Raw genomic sequence first — 12,387 nt, 5'->3', positions numbered from 1 at the left:
TGTTAAGGTCAGTGGGAAGAATGCTCCTTACACTTGTGGTCATTGGGAAGAATTACCCCCTTGCAGATAGCTAAAAAGATCAATGGTGTCAGTGAAACTTAAAAATGCCCTATACACACGATAGGATTTTCCGACAACACAAATGTGGATTTTTTTCTTAAGGATGTTGGCTCAAACTTGTCTTGCATACACACAGTCACACAAATGTTGTCAGAAATTCCGAACGTCAAGAACGCAGTGACGTACAACGCGTAAGACGAGCCGAGAAAAATTAAGTTTAAATACCCAGTAGTGCAGATCTTCTGCTTGATTCCGAGCATGCGTGGACTTTTGTGCGTCGGAATTGTGTACACGCTCGAAATTTCCGACAATAAGTTTTGTTGTAGGAAAATTTGAGAACCTGCTCTCAAACATTTGTTGGCACACATTCCGACAAATGTTCTATGGAGCATACACGTGGTCGGACTTTCTGACAACAAGCTCACATCCAACATTTGTTGTTGGTAAATCCTATCGTATGCACAGGGCATTAGAGGTAGAAATTGCTCATTGCTCAAGGAACCCCTAGCAACTTCTGGAGGAACCCTTGAGTTCCACTGAATCCTTGTTGAGAAACCTTGCTGTATTCTGTCAGTGCTACCTGTGCGCAATCATGGGGGGGAGTAGATTCCTGAACAAGATTTCCCGTGTCCATGAGTCCTTAATGGCCTCATCAGTTGCCAGGCTGGTATATTCAATTTTCTGCTCTTATAACAAACATCAAACTAGCCAACAAACAGATATTTTATTCAACTAGCCTATTCACACAGCGATTGCCATCCTTCGTAGTAGCAGTAAAAAAACGCAAAGTGCATATCCATGCAATAAAAATGTATGAAAATGCATGCGGCTCACAGCATGGGAGACTTTTATACAGCCTGGCCACATACAGAGGCCCAACGTGCAGGGAGCAGCATCAGGTGTTCTAGGGGCATACGTTTCTCAAATCTAATTTGACTATCTATTACACTTTTGTAAGGCACTGTAGTGGCATGGATGAGAACTGATATGGCATAGGTGAGCATGAATTGGGATGGATGAGCCGTGGATGGGAACAGCTGAGCATGGTTGAGCCATAAATGTGGATGGCTGAGTATGGATGGGATGACTGAGCATGAATGAGTATGGGTGGGTATGGTTGTGTATGGATGGGATGGCTGAGTACGGCTGAATACAGCTGAGTACGGCTGAGTATGGCTGAGTATGGCTGGGTATTGCTGGGTATGGCTGGGTATGGCTGAGTATTGCTGAGTATTGCTGGGTATGGCTGAGTATGCATGGGGGTGGATGGGATGGCTGAGCATAGGTGAATGGATGGATGAGTATTGCTGAGTATGGATGGCTGAACATGGATGGATGGATGAGTACTGCTGAGTATGGATAGCCGAGCATGGGTGGGTGTGTATTGCTGAGTGTGGATGGCTGAGCATGGATGGATGGATGGATGAGTATTGCTGAGTATGGAAGGATGGATGAGTATGACAGAAGGATGGCTGAGCATGGATGGATGGATGAGTATGACAGAAGGATGGCTGAGCATGGATGGATGAGTATGACAGAGGGATGGCTGAGCATGGATAGATGGATGAGGCTGCAATGGGCACAGAGCAGCACTGTGGGCACTACAGATCCAGCCCACAGCGTGCTTCAACCAATCTCTCCCCTCTCCGCTCACAATGTACTGATTGGTACAGAGAGGGGAGAGAAGAACCAGACATGGCGCAGTTTGTTTACAAGTGACGGAGCAATCAAATGGTAAACGGCTGATAACAGCAGCCATTTACTGCGATGGTCACGAATACTCCCATGTGTGCGCCCGGGAGCGCGATTCTGGGAGGATGTCAATGTACGCCCTCCCAGAGTTATCGAGCCAGTCTGTAGCACGGTTGTAGCAAGTGGTTAATGACCCTGTAGACTTTTTTAATGAAATTGTCTCATTATCTTAATTTGTTTTTATGCCACCTTGTAACGTCCTCTATGGACTCCCAATCCTCGCCATTTCCCTTTGATTCACATTTGTTTGGAACAAGCAGTGCACACTAGTTTTGATACCATGCACTGCTCTATGCACACTACAATAGTCCATAGTCTCTAGTTCATCTGGGGAGTGAGCAAGAGAGAGGGTGGCTACGACCCTACATACCTATTTCATACGAAAGTAGACACCCTCTAAAAGTAACTTGGATCACAGCATCACCGGCTCACACCCATATATACGTCGGCAGAAGGGCACATATAGGCATATTAATGTACATGTACGTTACCCTCTAGGATGCAGCATTGTGGGCGCACGCGCCCGCCGCGAGCTCCATGAGTGTGATCGCAGGTCCTGCGGACTCAATGTCTGTGGGGATACCCGTGACCGTCTCACAGAGAGGAGTAATGGGGAAATGCTGATGTAAACAAGCATTTTCCCATTCTTCCTAGTGACAGGACACTGATCACAGCTCCCTGTGATCGGGAGCAAGGATCAGTGTCATGTCACACATAGCCCCTACAGTTAGAACACATCCTTAGGACACACTTAACCCCTGCAGCGCCCCCTACTGGTTAACTTTTTCACTGCCAGTCACAATTACATAGTAATCAGTCCTTTTTTAATCTCACTGATCACTGTATAAATGTGCGCCAAAAGTGTCTGATCTGTCCGCCATAATGTCGCAGTCATGAAACAAATCGCAGATCGCCACCATTACTAGTAAAAAAAAGATTAATAAAAATGCCATAAAACTATACCCTATTAAAACCAATCAATAAACGCTTATTGTGATTTTTTTTTAACCAAAAATATGTAGAAGAATACGTATCGGCCTAAACTGAGGAAAAAAAATGTTTTTTTATATATTTTTGGGGGATATTTATTATAGCAAAAAGTAAAAAATATTGAGTTTTTTTCAAAATTTACGCTTTTTTTGCTTATAGCGCAAAAAAAAAAACTGCAGAGGTGATCAAATACCGTCAAAAGAAAGCTCTATATGTGGGGAAAAAAGGATGTCAATTTTGTTTGGGAGCCACGTCGCACGACCGCGCAATTGTCAGTTAAAGCAATGCAGTGCGGAATCGCAAAAAACGCTCAGGTCTTTGGCCAGCCGGATGGTCCGGGGCTGAAGTGGTTAATGCATCATTGTAAAGGTGCATTAACACCTTTAAGCAAAATGTTCTTCTTTCCATTTATTGCTATCCAAGTAATGAGAAAAATGATACTTTTTGTAGTGGTTTATAGCGCACTTTTCCCTCAACTTCCCTTACATAAGACTGGTGGCCGTTATGCAATCTATCCCCCTAGCCACCGGTCTTGTAACTTCCCTGATTTGGTACTTTAAACAGTGAGCGGTGATGTCAGGTGACGCCTGATTTGCTGTAGGGGGTGGACCCAGGAGTCAGACTCCCAATCTGATCCACCCACTTTATGTGCATCCACACTCCGTGTGCAGACACACCAACAACCCTCAGTTCTGCCCTCAGCTCCACCTGCCCATCATGTTTTACATTTGCAACATGGGAAATTTAGTTTTCTATAGCAGCACAGATGAGATGTGTAGCTATATCTAAAGTCCTCCTTCTGGTGCTCAGAGGCAGATTTGCGGTGGAACGCTATGACAATACAAAGCTATAAAATCACAGAGATCTCAAAAAGTAAGCCATTTTTTGATAACACCTGGCTGCAGTTTAATTGGGCCAATCGGAGAGCATCTTCTGCTAAATAAAATATAGCAGAATCCTGGAGTTCAGCTTTAAGAATATACCGTATACTTGAATAGCCTTTTTTTTTTAAACCAGAATTTAGTGTCAGTTTAAACTCAAATCATATATACTGTACATTGGAAATTGGAAATTTGTGTTACAAGGTATTTTAGGCTTAGCAGACTAATATCACTAGTACTGTTTTAAAATTGGAGCGGTTCTTAATAATATGGCGCTACTTGGTATTCTGCACCATCATCCACTGGCAGGATAAAGCAGTTTGTATTGTCTTTCATCATACTTCTGCAGTTCATGCTAGTAGGGACTGCATGCATACAAAACACAGAATATTATTCAGAGCCAGGCTCTGTATAGCTCCGTATTTTTCATTTTTTTTCCTCACCTATGTCTCATTTCTATGCCCTTCTGCCCTTAAAGATGTACCATATACATAAAAGAATAGACTGGATTTTATGATGAATTAAAAACTGGCTGATGCTCAATGTGCATGCTTGTTTTAGTTGAAGCACATACCACCTGTCTATTGATCTCACTTTATTTTCTTGGATATACCTAGCCATGAAAAAATTTGGAAAATTTAAAGAGGTATGAATAGTTTTTCAATACACACAGTGCCTTGAAAAAGTATTCATACCCTTTGAAATTTTCCACATGTTACAACCAAAAATGTAAATGTATTTTATTGGGATTTTATGTGATAGACCAACACAAAGTGGCACATAATTGTGAAGTGGAAGGAAAATGATAAATGATTTTCAATGTATTTTTTTTATAAATACTGTAGTTATCGGCGTATAACACGCCTGATGAAAATCAGGGGGAAATCACATCTGCGTGTTATACGCCGATCCCTGCTGTCTCTGAGGGAAGAGGAGCGAGGGCCGCTGAATTGCATACAGCCGCAATCTCCTGTGTACCCGGCACTCTGCCATTCACAGCCACACCTCCTGGCCCAGCATTGGGCCACTGTTCTGTCTATAATGTGAGCAGGGCCAAGAGACGTGGCTGTGAGTGACGGAGCGCCAGGTACATAGGAGATCTTGGCTCTGTGTAATTCAGTGCCGCTCACTCCTCCTCTTCCCTCTGAGACAGCAGGGATAATCCAACACTGTGTAATCCAACACTGGCGAGGCTGCAATGATGGGAAAGGTGAGACTGCAGATGGGCATTGAACAGGCTATGTTGTTGGGCAATTTTATGGCTGCAGATGGGCACTGAGCAGAGTGCATTGTTGGGCAATTTAGTGGCTGCAGATGGGCACTGGTGAGGCTGCATTGATGAGCTGTGACCCTATTTTTGCTTCAAAGTTCTTTATTTAAAATGCAAGTTTTTTTCCCCTGAAACTTCCCTCTTTAAAATGAAGGTGTGTGTTATATGCCTGTGCGTGTTGTACGCCGATAAATACGGTATGTTAAAAGTGTGGCGTGCATTTGTATTCAGCCCCCGTGTCAATACTTTGTAGAACCACTTTTCGCTGCAATTACAGCTGCAAGTCTTTTTGGGGATGTCTATACCAGCTTTGCACATCTAGAAAGTGACAATTTTGCCCATTCTTCTTTGCCAAATAGCTCAATCTCTGTCAGATTGGATGAAGACCATCTGTGAACAGCAATTTTATAAGTCTTGCCACAGATTCTCAATTGGATTTAGGTCTGGACTTTGACTGGGTCATTCTAATACATGAATATGCTTTGATATAAACCATTTCATTGTAGCTCTGGTTGTATGTTTTAGGGTGGTTGTCCTGCTGGAAGGTCAATCTCCACCCCAGTCTTAAGTCTTTTGTAAATGCTAACAGGTTTTCTTCTAAGATTGCCCTGTATTTGGCTCCATCCATCTTCCCATCAACTCTGACCAGCTTCCCTGTCCCTGCTGAAGAAAAGCATTCCCATAACATGATGCTGCCACCAACATGTTTCACTGTGAGGTTGGTGTGTTCAGAGCGATGTGCAGTGTGCGTTTTCCGCCACAGATAGCGTTTTACTTTTAGGCCAAAACTTAAAATTGTGGTCTCATCTGACCAGAGCACCTTCTTCCACATGTTTGCTGTGTCCCCCATATGGCTTCTCGCAAACTGCAAGCGGGAAGTCCTATAGCTTTCTTTCAACAATGGCTTTCTTCTTGCCACTCTTCCATAAAGGCCAGATTTGTGGAATGCATGACTAATAGTTGTCCCGTGGACAGATTCTCCCACCTGAGCTGTGAATCTCTGCAGCTCCTCCAGAGTTCCCATGAGCCTCTTGTCTGCTTCTCTGATTAATGCTCTCCTTGCCTGCCTTGTCAGTTTAGGTGGCTGCCATGTCTTGGTAGGTTTGCAGTTGTGTCCATTTTTGGATGATGGATTGAATAGTGCTCCGTGAGATGGTCAAAGCTTGAGATATTTTTTTATAACCTAACCCTGCTTTAAACTTCTCCATAACTTTATCCCTGACCTGTCTGTTGTGTTAATTGGCCTTCATGATGCTGTTTTTTCACTAAGGTTCTCTAACAAACCTCTGAGGGCTACACAGAGCAGCTGTATTTATGCAGAGATTAGTCTAGACTTCTGAAGACAATTGGTTCCACTGGATTTTATAGTTAGGGGTATTAGAGTAAAGGGGGCTGAATACAAATGCTCGCCACACTTTTCAGATATTTATATGAAAAAAAAATTGAAAACCATTTATCATTTTCCTTCCACTTTGCAATTATGTGGCACTTGTACTTTTTAAAGGCACTGTATCTCAGAAAAAGTGAGTACACCCCTCATATTTTTGTAAAAATGTTATTATATCTTTTCATGTGACAACATTGAAGAAATTACACTTTGCTACAGTGTAAAGTAGTGAGTGTAGAGCTTGTATAACTGTAAATTTGCTGTCCCCTCAAAATAACTCAACACACAGCCATTAATGTCTAAACGGCTCCAGGGGCCAGGCCGGGGCTCCATGTCTGAATGGATACACGGAGCTCTGACTTGGTTTAGGTGCCCCCTGTAGCAAGCTACTGGCTGAGGGGCATTTGATAGGAAAGAGGGACTAGGAGCAGCGAAGAGGGACCCAAGAAGAGGAGGATCTGGGCTGCTCTGTGCAAAACCAACTGCACAGAGGAGGTAAGTATAACATGTTTCTTATTTTTTTAAAAACACAAGCCTTTACAATCACTTTAACTGCCGCAAACACCGATAAGCAAATCCGTGGCTAATAAGATGTATAAATAATAGTGATGATGTTGCGCTGTCAAGTGCCCAAAAAAATGGATATAAATGTAGAATGAGTGATATAAGATGAGTAATGCCGCGTACACACGGGCGGATTGTATGGCGTACTTAGTCCGTCGAAACACATTTCAGCGGACAACCCGCTCGTGTGTGGGCTTCAGCTGACTTTTTCAGCGTGCAGTCCGGAGTACTAAGTATTTCGGTTTTTTCGAAATTCTGTCCGTCGTACTTTGGTTTCAGCGGACAATACGGTCGTCAGTATGCTAGTCGGACGGACTAAGAATGACGCATGCCCAGAAAGGATTTACAGGGCGGAAGGGTGCTTTGCTGTGTCTTGGACTTCCTATTTCTAGTCCCGTCGTACGTGCTGTAACGTCATCGCGCAAGCTTTCGACGGACTGTTTGTGCATCCGTGTGTGGTCAAGTCCGTTCAGTGGAAAGTATGACGGACTGTCCGTTGGATTGTATGACGGACTAAGTACGCCATACAATCCGCTCGTGTGTACGCGGCATTAGATATGTACTTCTATACATTGAATGACATAATTGTGCACATAGAGTAAATGCTCATAAGATAAAAAAAAAAAAAAAACTAACAAATATTAAATGCACATTACTTCTAAAATGTCCACAATGAAGGTACCAATAATAATGACTAATATGTAGATAAAAAGTGAAAAAAGTCCAAATAATGACAATGCTAAATCAAATGTGCAGTAGGTGCTTTGACTCTTTCCAAAAAGTGAATAAAAAGTGATTGGTGTCTCTTCTTATAGTAACTATGACACCTCAGTGCTCACAAGCCTCTCACCTTACTGCTGTAAGTCAACAGCATTATGTATAGACAACTCTCGTAAGGGATCCTTATGTCTCCACCTGTCTCTGGGGATCTCTCTGTAGTAAGCGCAGCCCTTGGGAGTGAATGGGCGTCCTACAAAATGATCCCGGGGTTCCACCTAGTGCCCGTCGTAATTGTGGTACATAAAAAGGGGGTCTCCAATAGTGTGATATAGTTTGCCAAAATTTTATTTTTTTAAAAACAGCTGGTTTTACTCACATTTAAAAACAGTAAACAAGGCATGTAATCCATGAGTTGGGAGCTCGTACTTCCTATGTCACTTCCAGTCCATCTTTCGCTCAATTCCGACGTGTATCGTCACACCCACGTGATTTCATCAGGGGCTCATCCATCCTTCCCTCATTCACATTGGAGGCGGGTTTGAAATTGTGCGAGTTCAGCTGAACGATTTCAAACCCGCATTTCATTGCGAGTTCGGGGGCGATTTGAAAGACATCTGTGTGGGTTCATGCACAGATGTCTATTAAACTCACCCACAAAGTTGTTAAAAGTAGAGCAGGAGCTATTTTTGGAAATCGGTGCAGGCACTGCAGTCGGTGTCACAACAATTCGGAATGGCGCTGTTTCCAGCAATAGGGTGCAATTTGGCATGCGATTTGACATGTGAACAGGGGCTTAAACATGTAAGCAACAATTTTTAGAAAAAGGCTTAGTCTACAGGTCTCCAGCAGGAAGTTGATTATAAAAGGGCGTTACTTAAAGCAGTAGTAAACCGTTGGGTGTTTTTTCTAACCTGCAAGTTAATGTCATAATGTGTTAGATTGCATTGCATACTAGTACATTACGTTAAACTTACCTGAAAATGAAGCATTCCAGCACTGCGCTGTCACCGCTGAAGGTGCTACCATTTTCACCCGGTCTTCCTTTTGGGTTCGCAGACTCTGGCTGTGTGACTGGCCGGAGCCGCGATAACATCACTCTTGCGAATGCGCATGGGAGCCACTCTTTACAGCACAGAAGTCTGAAGGAACAGTCCTGGTGGCAGTTCCTTCAGAGTACATTTGCCTGTGATGTCACCGGCTGCATGCACAGTAAATATCTCCTAAACTATGCATGTTTAGGAGATATTTACAGTACCTATAGGTAAGCCTTATTATAGGCTTACCTATAGAGAAGGGAGTTTATTCCCACTTTAACAAAGAAAACCCCTTCACCATTTGCTGTCAGCAATGGCACCACATGGAAGAGAAACATCACAAGGCCTGAGAAAGAAAATAATTTCTTCACACAAGAAAGGTGAAGGCTACAAGAAGATCAGCAAAGCTTTACTTATCAGTCAGAATACTGTAGCAAAAGTGATACAAAATTTAACAAAGATGGAGCTACAGCTATCTCACAGAGACGTCTAGGACACCCATAGAAGTTATCACCTCAAAAGGAGTGTCTTCTGATACGAAGGGTTATAGAAAATTGACATGCAAGTTCACTGCAGTTAGTTAAAGAAGTAAAAAGAAAAAACTGGGGTTATTTTTTTCTCGTGACACAATATGGAGTACACTGCAAAGGAATGGCATGCATGGGTGTCGTCCACAAAGGAAGCCTCTGCTAAGGCCCATGCACAAAAAAGCCCACCTAGAATTTGCCAAGACCCATTCTGAAAAAAAGAAGACTGCTGGGACTCTGTACTCTGGAGAGATGTGACCATGATAAATGTTTTTGGAACTGATGGCTTCAAAACTGTATGATGTAGAAAGGGTGAGGAGTACAAAGAAAAATGCATGGTGCCTACAGTGAAACATGGTAGTGGCAGTGTCCTTCTGTGGGGCTGCATGAGTGCTGCTGGTGTCAAGGAGCTGCATTTCATTTATGGTATCATAAATTCACATATGTACTGCTCCATACTGAAAGAAAAGATGCTACCATAATTCCGTGCCCTTGGTCCAAAACCCTTTGTCCAAAACACACATTTAAGGTCACTGTTGCATTTCTGTAGAACAGGGTGAAAGAGATTTAGTGGCTAAGTATGTCTCTTGATGTGAACCCAATCAAACACCTATGGCGAATTCTGAAGAGACAAGTTGAGCATTACTCTCCATCCAGCATCCAGGCTCTAAAAGAGGTCGTTCTTGAAGAATGGAAAAAAGATAGATGTTGCAATATGTCGCCAACTTGTTCATTCTATACCTAGAAGACTTGGTGCTGTCATTACAAATCATGGAGGTCATACAAAATACTAGATGTAGTAGTTTTTGTTGGGGGGGGGGGGTATTCAGTTTTGCATCAACTAATTTAAATAAAACTGAACATTTTGTAATATAAATTATATTTTTAACCTTACTTTTATGTAATGAGCTAACCAAATGTTCTATAAAACTCAGCTGTGGACGCAGATGCTTTGGACTTTTTTACACAAGGACTTGTTGCTATGGACTTTTCTCCAATTCTGAGTATGGGCAGCACCGGTTCTCTTCTGATTGCACCTAAGAGGTATGAACCTAGTTAATGCACAGTCAATGCACAGCCAGATATCAGCTATTTAACAGTGTTGTACATACGGTATGTATAATGAATAATGCGAAATGTGCATGAAAACTCGGAACTTTCTCGTCAACAGGAACACTATTAAAGCAAGAAATTAGTTTTTTACTAATAGAAGTGCACCCGATCAGCTTGAGTATAACCTCGGGGTATCTAAAAACCTCACATTTAGAGCCAAGCCATTCAGCCTTTCAATTTGAGCAGCTTTGTGCTGAGACAGAAAGTTGTACTGGAATATTCTATAAAACTAGTACATCTGAATACATGCACCCTTCAACCTTCAAGAGATAGTGGCCAGTTTGAAGTGGAAGTGGGTGACTTTGACAGGTGACAGTCCTGTTCAGTGGGAGGACAGGTGCATGTCACTTACCTCACAGCGAGTTACTCATATTGGGACCTGTGGCACAGAGTCAGCCTAGGAACCTGGTCTGAGTACAAAGCAGCAGCTTCCAATAATTTGAGGTTAAGATGTCAACAGAATTCAGTACACTAGTAAAAATAAAAATAAAATCACGCTTAGTGCTTAACAATAAGGCCCCTTTCTCATAGGGTGGACTCAGTGTCGGCTGGTGCTCTCTTTTTTTTTGGGGGGGGGCGGCATTGACTTCTGTTAAAGATAAGGGTCTGGTATGGATTGGGGGGGCCCAATGCCATTTTTTTTTACAAATTTCTTTGCCGTCAATTCTATTTTTTACATTCAGCTGTCAGTGGGGAACCCTGCTGACAACTGATGACTCATTAGAAAATTCCCCTTCAAAAATGCATCAACCGCATAGATGTGAACCTAGACTAAGAAGGGAATTTATTCTACTTTACCCAATCACAGTGCTGCCTCTCAAAATCTGCATGTGGTATTAAAAAGTAGTATTAAAATTGCTACAACATGATTCAAAGCATTTTGGCCAAGGCAATGTGTATGCACACAAGTGGCACCATGTCCGATGGTAGGTGGGCTGTAAAAAAAGCAAAATCAATCTCCTGCTTTAACTGCCCCCTAACAGTCTCTGTGAAAGGAAGCTTAATGCTGCGTACACACAGTACGCCGGACAATTCGATCGTGTGTGGGCTCCAGCTGACTTTTTAATCGTAAAGTCCGGCGGACTTAGAAAGTAGTTTGACTCAAAATTTGTCCGCCGGCTTTCAGTGGACAATCCGTTCGTCAGTGAGCTCGTCCAGCGGACTAAGAATGACGCATGCTCTGAAGCAAGTACGAGAAAGAAGCTATTGGCTACTGGCTATTGAACTTCCTTTTTCTAGTCCTGTCGTACGTGAATTTGGTGACATTACGTCATCGCGTTAGAAATCGCCGGACTTTCGGAGCGTCCGTGTGTGTCCAAGTCCGTTCGTTATAAAGTCCGGCGGATTGTTTGGCGGATTGTTTGCCCCACCAATTCCGCCGGCACAATTCGATCGTGTGTACGCGGCATAAAGCTTTTGTTACCCTAAAAAAAAAAAACCTGTCCCCTTAAAGCATAAAAAATAGCACATTGCTTGTCCTGTGCAATTTGTTCCCCCGTATCATAAAATACCTGGCTGATCCTGCCTGGTTCTGCCCTCCCCCCTATAAACTGGCCACGGTTTATCATGGCTGCTGAGCCCTGACACTGTGGTCAGTTTACGTGCCTCCATCATCCACAGCTCTCTTCTCTGCTCTTGCCTGTCCTCTCCCCCCTCCCCACCTGTCAGCTCCGTCCATTCCCCAGCCCTCCCATCCCCTCCTGCTGCTTTCATAACTGCAATATAACCATACAATCCCCTCTGTAAAAAAATATTATGTGCCCCAGTGTCTGTGTTAAAATGTCAAAATGATTTTCAGTAATAGTCACAAAAATAAAAGAATCCTAATAATGGCCAGAAAGGAAATCGACATGAAAAATCTGAACATTGCATCTATATTCATGCCAGTAAAAAAACAAAAAAACTGAAAACACATAGGATTAAATTGCAAAATATGGGGATAATGGCAGCATATAAGCCACTAATATCCCCATGAGCTGCAGAGATACCTCACTGTTCATGCTGTCAACTCATACAAACTGGTCAGACAAGACTGAAGATAATGATAACAAATGATTCCCTGGTATGTCATTTGTTTTACAACATACAC

At 42.8% G+C, this 12,387-nt stretch overlaps 1 protein-coding gene across 3 annotated transcripts in view; it reads right to left on the bottom strand.

Moving 5' to 3' along the window:
* CDK15 (cyclin dependent kinase 15) overlaps positions 1 to 12,387 on the bottom strand; it is a 364,576-nt gene that overhangs the window by 166,876 nt on the left and 185,313 nt on the right. The window lies entirely within an intron of this gene.

This window comes from Lithobates pipiens, unplaced genomic scaffold (assembly GCF_037356315.1).
Source record: "Lithobates pipiens isolate NorthernLeopardFrog02 unplaced genomic scaffold, aLitPip1_a1.2 Scaffold_22, whole genome shotgun sequence".
NCBI lineage: Eukaryota > Metazoa > Chordata > Amphibia > Anura > Ranidae > Lithobates > Lithobates pipiens.
This window is presented reverse-complemented; position numbering and strand designations above follow the sequence as displayed.